The sequence below is a fragment of the Phoca vitulina genome, unplaced genomic scaffold, assembly GCF_004348235.1.
Source record: "Phoca vitulina isolate PV1807 unplaced genomic scaffold, GSC_HSeal_1.0 scaffold78, whole genome shotgun sequence".
Taxonomy (NCBI): Eukaryota; Metazoa; Chordata; class Mammalia; order Carnivora; family Phocidae; genus Phoca; species Phoca vitulina.
The window spans coordinates 3,547,073-3,556,765 of record NW_022589781.1 but is presented as its reverse complement, the minus strand read 5'-3'; the positions used below and the strand labels follow the sequence as shown (position 1 = coordinate 3,556,765).

At 38.1% G+C, this 9,693-nt stretch overlaps 1 pseudogene; it reads right to left on the bottom strand.

Annotated features, from left to right (window-relative positions):
- Positions 1–8,320: 8,320 nt before the first annotated feature.
- On the bottom strand, positions 8,321–9,060 carry LOC116625440 (annotated as a pseudogene).
- Positions 9,061–9,693: the final 633 nt, after the last annotated feature.

Sequence of the window (9,693 nt, the reverse complement as noted above, 5' to 3'; positions counted from 1 at the left end):
GGTTTAGGGGATTAATATGAAAACCTCAAATAAATCTTGAGCATCAGTAATTAAGTGAAGTATTACTAATAATGCAGGTTAAAATTTTGACAGACATTCTCCCTTACATTCCAATACTATGGAATGAAAAAAATATATACATATAAAAACACACATGGTTTTAAATCTTGTAGTGATGGCATTCTGGAATAAAGAAATAGCATTGGACTGCATTCTCACATGAAGAATTAATTGAGAATGGAAAAATTATCTAGTAAGTCCTGGGGGTAGTTAGTTCATCATGATAAATAAGGCAGACTTTATGCATAATGATTACCTTGATCTCATATTTCCTCTTCCTATTTCTAGACTAGACACATTACAATATATCCCAAAACTGTACTTTGGCTTATCAATAATGAAATGTCAGACTTCAGTGTTTCCTGGCTTATAATGGACTTTTAAAATTGTAACAAACAACTAAAATAGTAGCATTAAAATTATTTTCCTTTATTTTATTTTAAAGATTCATTTATTTATTTGAGAGAGAGAGAACACATGAGCGGGGAGGGGGCACACTGTCCCCTGAGCACAGAGCCCAGTGCAGGGCTTGATCCTAGGACCCTGACTGAGATCATGACCTGAGCCAAAATCAAGAGTCAGATATTTAACCAACTGAGCCACCCAGGCGCCCTTAACTCATTTTAGATAACATTTTCAGTAATATTTTATTCATTTAATGCTTATATGATTTTCTAGGTTTCATTTTCATTTAATATAACAATGTATTTCTGCTGTACCATATTCTTATTAAATATCAGTAGAACAGACACCCCAAGAAAGCGTCTCATCAGCTGGAAGGAAGTTGACTTTAACTGTGTTACGTTTTGCTCATATAATCTGCATGTACTTGACAATGACCATAATTTATATGCAGAGCACTCTCACACTGACTTGATAAATGCTCCCAGAGGAAAAACTTGCTGCCTTCTACATTATTTTCTGCTTCCAGGACCATGTCTATCATATAATAGACTAATAAAATAATTAAGAGTTTGAATATTATTTTCTAAATAAATAGAGAAGCACAATGCAATATTATTCTGCTTAGGGTTGCAAAAGTTTAAATTAGCCAAGTATATCAGAAGTGAAAGTGGAAGGTGCAATGTATAACTGGTCACTTTATCTGGGCAAAACCAATATAACAAAGGTGAACTGAGATACAGTTTTACTTTAAATTTTTTAGCTACAGAAAAAGACTTTAGCACTTATGGATAATAAGTATTTAGAAATAATTATTAATGTATTTTCAGACAACATAAGGAATCTGAGACTAAGAAATATAGAAATGTGTACAGCAATCCTTAATAAGTCTGAAAAGAATACAACAGGAAAGAGGTAAGCATTGAAGACCTGGTTAGCCTCCTGGTTAAGCCATGTAGGGTGTTGATAAATAGTCATATTAAGAAAAAAACTATCCATGTATATTTACACTTTGTTCTGTTAGGACCCTAACAGACATTGGGATATCTCCAGCCATTTTGCAGAGGAGCTAATACGTGATAAACTGATTTGGAGCTAGTGATGATTATGACTCAGCCAATGACAGGAAAGAGCAGGACACAGAAGAGCTGGTTGCTAAGAAAACAAGCAGTAAACATAGTAAAGTTGATGCTTGACCTGCACTCATCAACTGAAAGGTGGTGTAGGAAACATTCATTTCCCTTGTGTCTCTCCTTCACCCTCACATTATTACCACACTCATAATGCTTCTGAAACCAGGTATGTTTTTATTTGTTTTCCCACACAAAGAAATTCTGAACACCAGCGGGTGCCCTTCAATTTAATACAATAACAACGCTAACTGGAGTTAACACAGACCCCACAGGGTAAGGGCTCAGTCCCAGAGCAGCAGGGGCTTATCACCAGCAGTGGGTCCCCAGGTTACTCACAACTTCTGTCCAATTTGGCTACTAATTAAAGTTTCCCATGACCCCTCCCTTGGATTCAATTATTTGCTGGAATAGTTATCAGAACTCAAAAAAACACTTACTTACATTTGCCAGGTTATTACGTAGAGAAAGATACGATACAGGGCACAAATGAACAGTCAGATGAAGCAGTAACATAGGGAAAGGCCTGGAAGATCTAGCGCTTCTGTCCCCATTGAGCTGGGGTAGGCCACCCTCCAGTGTGTGGACATGTTCACCAGCCCAGAAGCTCTCCAAATCCTGTATGTGTGAGGGTTTTATGGAGGCTTGATCACATAGGCATGACTGAAAATTACCTCCATTTCCAGCCCCCCTTCCCTCTCAGACAATGGGCAGTGGGGCTAAAAGTCCTAAGCTTGTAGTCATAGATGACCAGGCCCATCCAGGGGCCTGTCAAGAGTAACCTCATTAAAACAAAAAACATTGCTATCTCCTAAGAAATACCAAGAGATTTAAGAGCTCTGTGTCAGGAACCCCAGGGCTAAGGACAAATATTAGAACAAAAGATGCTCCCGGTACTCTTATGACTTCTTAGGAAATGAAAAGAGTTTTAGGACCTTTGCATCAGGAACTGATGGCTGAGTTTTAGAAGAAGAGATTCTCCTATCATCTCTATTTATAAGAGTTTTAGGAGTTCTGTGCAGGAACAAGGAGACAGAGACCAGTATACGTGTTTCTTATTATTTCACAGGTGGCAATGGCTTAAGGACAAATCATCTGCAGCAGTGAAAGAGGAAATTCAGTACCTAAAATAAACCTGGAAGGCTAAAACATTCCATTTTCTCTGTCTAATCTTTCTCTAGCATATGGAATTGTAACTTGATATATCTATTATTGATAATATGTTTCACGGAAGTATGAATATGGAGATTATTAGCCAGAGCTGCAAAAGCATGTTGAGGTGAGTTTGGAGACAGGACTTGACACTGAAGGGTCCATGTCAGGAAAGAATCCAGGAAAAGGCAATTGGATTAGACGAGGAAGCAAGATCATCAAAGTAAATGTCTTTTACTGGAGCGTCTACTGTACTAGAGACCCAGCTGTACGGGTGTCACCTCCATCAAATATAAAAACGGTAGTAGGGAAGAAATTTTAGCATGTCTTTATCAAGGCCCTCATTTTGACTGGGAGTTCATTGTATGTAGAGTTTATTGGAAAGTTCTGTGGGACCTTTCCTAAACCCCACTGCCCCCGATAGAAGGCTTAATAGCTCTGTAGAAACTATGAGGTAGTTTCTGTCGTGCAGACTGTGAATATGTCAACCCCAAATCAATGCACCTTGAAAATATTATTTGTAAAAATACTCTATAAGTAAAAGCTAATGATACTTTTTGGGGGAGATTTTCATATCTAGAATAAACTCATGTGAATATGAAATCCACTTTCTTACATACTAATCCTTAGTGTTGGCCCAAATCAAGGTGCAAATACTTTTTAATCCATCAGTGTAAGTGTCTTAGATTCATAGTGCAATAATTATTTAAAATTGGGCTTCTGAATTCATATTTATATATGTATTAAATACAGAAATATGTAGAAGTCATTCTTCATGGGTAGCAGGTGGCATAGCAAAGGACGGAAGCGTGGGAAAACTGAAGCTGGGTAGCCTGGATCCCCAGCCCATCCTTGAGAAGTTGGGTGACTCTGGGGAGTATATACGTAAATTCTCTCAATGCTTGCTCATATATAAGTTTTTTAAAAGGTAAATAACCATATTGTGGGGATTAATTGTGGTGATGCATAAAAAAATCTTCCACGCATCTGGCACAAACTAATCCCTCAACAAAGTGTTTAATAGTAACAGAGATCCGTGTGGAGAAATGGCATTGTGGGAAATAAGAAATATGCAATGCTCCAGGCACTAAATAGATTAACCTTGAGCATGTCTCTGAGCCTCTCTGGGCCTCTCTGCCTTATGATTCCTTCCACCTCATTGATTCAATAATCAGTTGAACATGAAAACATGTAGAACAATTAATTCAGGGAGAATGAAAGGAAAGGAAAGCCCTAGGAAATGTCAACAGATGAACATACAACCCTATAAATGATCTCACATAATGTCAAAAGGAAATAATTTGAGGATGGGCTACTTATTCAACAGATATGTTACTGCAAGCGAAACTGTGCTCTCCAATTGTTGGCAGGAAGCATCATCATATTATCATAATTAGCATACAGTAGGTTCTTAAGAAACATAAAAGTTGGTTTTGATTAGATATTATCCTCAATTCTAAGGGATTTTGAAATAATGGCTCAGATAAAGATACTAAAGGTTAAGATAAAGTACTTCCCTGGGAATTCATGGAATGTCATTGTTTCATCCCTACGGTTTTGTTCTGGTAGCTGTTCTCTCAAAACAGTGCTTCTGTGCTTTCTTTCCTGGACAAACAGCATCTTCCTACAAAGTGAATCTTGTTTCAACTTCTACAGCTAGTTTGGGAGAGTTCTATTACGAAGAGGTCTTAGCAACAAAAAACCATTGGAGTATCATAAATATTACTGAAACATTTTAAAATCAGGAACCAGGTTTTAGAAGCTCATAATTTGGTTGCTTTTAGTATATTCACAAAGATGTACAACCATCACCACTACATAATTCAAACACATTTTCATTACCCAGGAACTAAACCCCGAGCCCACAGGCGGTCAGCCATCATCCCGCCTCCTTCTCCACCTCAGTCCCTGGTAACCACTGATCCACTCTCAAGGTCTACGTACAAATTGTATACAAATGGGATCGTCCAACATGTGGTCTTTTGGGTCTGGCTTCTGTCGCATACCATTGCATTTTCACGGTTCATTAGGCTGTAGCATTTATCAGCACTTAATTACTTTTTATAACCTGTATTCTGCAAACTTGCTAGACTTGTTCCTTAGGTATAATAGTTTTCTTAATTATGATTGGTATTAATGTTTCTTTAAACATTTGACAGAATTCACCAGTGAAGCCACTCTTTTGTGTGGGGGCAATATTATTATTATTATTTTACTCTCTTTACTTCTTATAGGTCTATTCAAATTATTTCTTCTGGAGTCCACTTTGGTCTTTTGTGACCTAGGAATTTGTTTATTTCACCTAGGTTACCTAATTTGTTGGCATAAAATTGGCTTTCATCTTACACTATAATGCTTTTGAGATTTATTTATGCTATGTCATATATCATAATTGGTTGCTTTTTAAAAACTTTGAGTAGTATTTTCATATATATCACCATTTGTTTATCTACCACCTTTCCTTTTATTTCCAGGTTTTGGCTTTTGTGAATAAAGCTGCTAAAACATTCTCATACAAGTCCCTGTATAGACAAACACTTTCATTACTCTTGGATTGATACCTACAAGTTGGATTGCTGGGATGGATGTTTCACACAGTAAGAAACTGACAAAATTTTTCTCTGAAGTTGCTGTACCATCTTGCATTTCTACCAGGAAAGCATGAGAATTCTGGTTGTTCCGTGTGTTCATGAGCACTCAATACTGTCAGTTATTTTATTATGGCTGTTGTTGTTTTTAGATATTCTAAGAAGCGTAAAGTATTATCTCACTATGGTTTAAAATTACATTTCCATAATGACTAATGATGGTGTCTTCTTATAGCTTATCTGTCATTCATAATAGCGAGGCTTACATTTATTCTTAAATTAAAATGAAAACCAAATAATTTATACAAGAATATGGAAAAATTATTTCTAGTGACTTTGTTAAAATTGGAATTACCAAAAACTATGAAACAGAATGAGGAGCGCCTGGGTGTCTCCAGCCAGTTAAGCATCCAACTCTTGGTTTTGTTTGACTCAGGTCATGATCTCGGGGTTGTCCCTCTTCCTCTGCCCCTTCTCTCTCTCTCCCATTCTCTCTCTCTCTCAAATAAATAAATCAATCTTTAAAAAAACCACAGAATGAAATTATTTTTGATAGTGATATCCATGATTAAATCACATTTTAGTTTACAGAAATTATTTTTGGGTACTAAAATATATAACAAACTCATCAGAGAAGGCATGTGGGCTCTGCATACATTATTCAAGAAAATGCTAGAATTCTGAAAGGGAGTTCCCAAACCTGTGAACTGGGTTCTGTTTTAAACAACATCCTAATGTCCTTAAAGTAGGTCAGCAAAGTAGGTTGAATTTTTGGAATGAGTTAAAGAGCTCTGCATTCATATCAGGAATTTACTTAGACCCTCAAATCCAACAAGACCTCAATGGAGTGGTTAAGCTTTATACTGGTTGTAAATTAAGTAATTTGGAAGCTACACTTAATCCTCTAAGGTATTATGTAGAGAATTTCAATCACATATTTACTGACCAAATAGTACTCTAGATACCTGAAATATTCAATGCAGTATTCAAAAGTGACTTAAAGGAAAAGATTATGCACTTGATTTTGGCTTAGAAATTATTACTTCATTGCAACTTTCATTAACTTTACTAAAGTTATTATAGTTTGTATTTTATTTCATTTATTTATTTATTTTTAAAGATTTATTATTTATTTGAGAGAGAGAGAAGGTGCATGAGCAGGGGAAGGGGCAAGGGAGAGGGAGACAAGCAGACTCCCTGCTGAGCACAGTGCCCAACTCGGGGCTCCATCACAGGACCGTGAAAACATGACCTGAGCCAAAATCAAGAGTCTGACACTTAACTGACTGAGCCACCCAGGCGCCCCAATAGTTTATATTTTAGAATAAATTATGGAAAAGCTAACATCTCAGAAACTTTTATCAAAAGTAAATATTTTTATTCAATAGTGTCATGTTAACCAAAATAACGAACAAAACTATTTTTATATTAATTGAAAAAATATGCTAATCTGAGATATTTCTTAAAAACTACAAAACAGCCCAATAAGTTTTGGAAAAGGCCAAAATGAGACATTAGTCTTAACTAAAATAACAAAAGTATCATTTGACACTAATGAATATTAAATGATCATGAATATTAGGCCCATTTTAAAAATCCATTTGTTATCACTTCGAATTGCCTGGAATTGGAATGGCTGCCTTGTAAGAAATTCTATTCCACAGACTTAAAAATATCCAAAGAAAATAATATAATTGTTCATTATGGTGCACTGTGGAGAAGACAATTATCACCTGGATGGATCTTGGTGAAGTTTCCCACCAGTACTAATATTTCATTATTCAAGAATAGGTACACAGGGATAACCCTTCTTTTCTTTTCTTTTTCTTTTTTCTTTTCTCTTCTTTTCTTCCTTCCTTCCTTCCTTCTTTCCTTCCTTTCTTTCTTTCTTTTTGTAGGGAAATATTATCTTGGATCACACAAAAGTATAAAATATATTAAGTTATTCAGTCCTTTTTGGTTTTTAAATCAACAGGACAACATCAGTTTGTTTTCTACTTAGAAATCTTAGGTTAATATTGGAAAAGGAAAGGTGTAACATGTTTTGAAAGTCTGAAGGAGTATGGTCATTATCTGTAATTATCCATTCTTCTCTCTCTTCTAATCCATTAACTTCAAGATTAAAGAAGCACAAGTCGCTGCCCAAATGAAAAGCACATTTTGCTGCTTCTCTCACTGCAACCTGTGGACTTGCAGCCCAAGTCTGTGTCAGGACTGGGGGTGGAAAGGACATGTGCGTCTTCTGAATAACATTCTCTCCAGATACTCCTTGACCCCTATGTGCTCTTTCCCTCTTTGCAATCTGGAGAGCAGACATCAGCCAGTTTCTACCACGTGGGGAGCACACCAGGGAATGGTAGACAAAACCCGGTAGAATGGCGATAGTTCTAAAAGATGATAATGTCACATTGGTGCGAATATGGAACAACTACAACCTCTATGCACGGTTTGTGGAAGAGTATAATGGAAGAAGCATTTTGGAAAATTCTTTAGCAATTTCTTTTTTTTTTAATTTCAGATATATTTTATTTCTTCAAATTTATTTATCAAGAGTGACTGAAATAAAAAATATAATTGGGGGCACCTGGGTGGCTCCATTGATTGAGCGTCAGACTCTTGATTATGGCTTGGGTTGTGATCTCAGGGTCATGAGATGGAGCCCCAGGGTCCTGTGCTCACTACTGAATCTGCCTGAGATTCTCTCTCTCCCTCTGCCCCCCCCCTCGTTCTCTAAATAAATACATACATACATAAAATCTTTAAATATATATATATAAAATTGAGTCCCCTCATCAAGGAAATGGCTTTAGGGGAGAAAACTGGTCAGCTGAATATTACTGTTTCCCATTTTCAACCAGTAAATAGTTGCCATTGATAGACAGCCAACAGTCTGTCAAGAATGCTCACGAGATATTATATAATACAACATGTCTGTTCACAGAGGGAAAGAACTAGGCAGTGACTTCTGTGAACTTGGTGATTTTTTCCTCACACAAGCACAAAAGCACCACGCATGCTTAGGAGGACGGTGGGCCGTGCCCCTTGGAAACAGCTGTGGCTCCTTCCTGGTGGGCAGTCTTCCTCCAGCAGTCAAGCGTGCCTGCACACGTGGTGTCAGCTCCTCTGCGCCGTGACTGCATCACCCCACAGTGACCAAAAGTGTCAAAGGAATAGGAAGTCACGGCAGTAAGCGCTGAGACGGATCGTGTGATCATTCAGTGGGTGGAGATGTGCGTATTCTTGGGATCTGGAAGCCTTCCCTTGCAGCGTCATAGATGCCCAAGTAGGCATCTGGGTAGATAAGAACACCCTGCAGAGACACATGAACGCCTCGGTACAGGCCCTCAGTCCCATCAGATTTGTGGATCTTAACCAGGCAGCCCCTGGGGCCTCTGAATTCCCTTTCAGCTCGTGTGTCCACATCAGCTGCTAGACAGGTACGGGCAAAATCAAAAGGACACACAAAACAAGGGTGTGGCCCCAGCAGATTCCCTCTTATCTACAGCACCCAGGAAGATCTGCTTGTGTTATTCTGTGAAGGTGAGGTTGAGAAGTTGGGTGGGGAAGTATCTGATGACATGGGCCAGGTTACCACGCCAGAAGGACAGGACTCCATGCTCCCTGGGGATTGGAACCACGCAGTTGATAACGATGCCCTTGTGTTGCTTGCTGCGGTGATGTGCTTGCTGGTATGCAGTAGCAGCTTCACCCCTCGGAGGGCACGACATGGTCTTGGAGGTGGCCGCAGCCATTTCATCCCCCAGGGAGTCTTTGGTGAGGACACAGTGGCACCTGTCATGTTGAAAGGAATAGGAGGCAGCAACCGCAGGACTGCCCCAGGAGCCAGGTGGGACTCGGGGACTCTCTTTAGCAATTTCTTATGAAATTAAACACATACCTGCCCTAACACCTAGATGATTCTACACTTAAGTGTCTATACAAGGGAAATAAAGGCATTCATAGGGAGGGGAATGGGGACATACTGTTTAATGGGTACAGTTTCTGTGGCTGAGGAACAGGTTCTGGAAAAGGATAGTAGTGGTGGTTGCACAACTCTGGGAATGGGCTTGATGCTACTGAATTAAACATTTGAAAACAGTTAGAATGGTAAGATTCATGTCATGCATATTTCATCACAATAAGAAGATACACCCCTAGAAAGACATCTACAGAGATGTCCATGGTAATTTTACTCATAATAGTTCAAAATGAGAAATAATAAAAACATCCATCAAAAAGTAAATGACAAAACATATTTTCATAAATTCATTATAGTAAGCGTTGAGCAAATTACAGCCACTGGGCAAATCTAACCTGAGGCTTGTGTTTAACCAGCCTGAGTGCTACAAACGATCTTCATA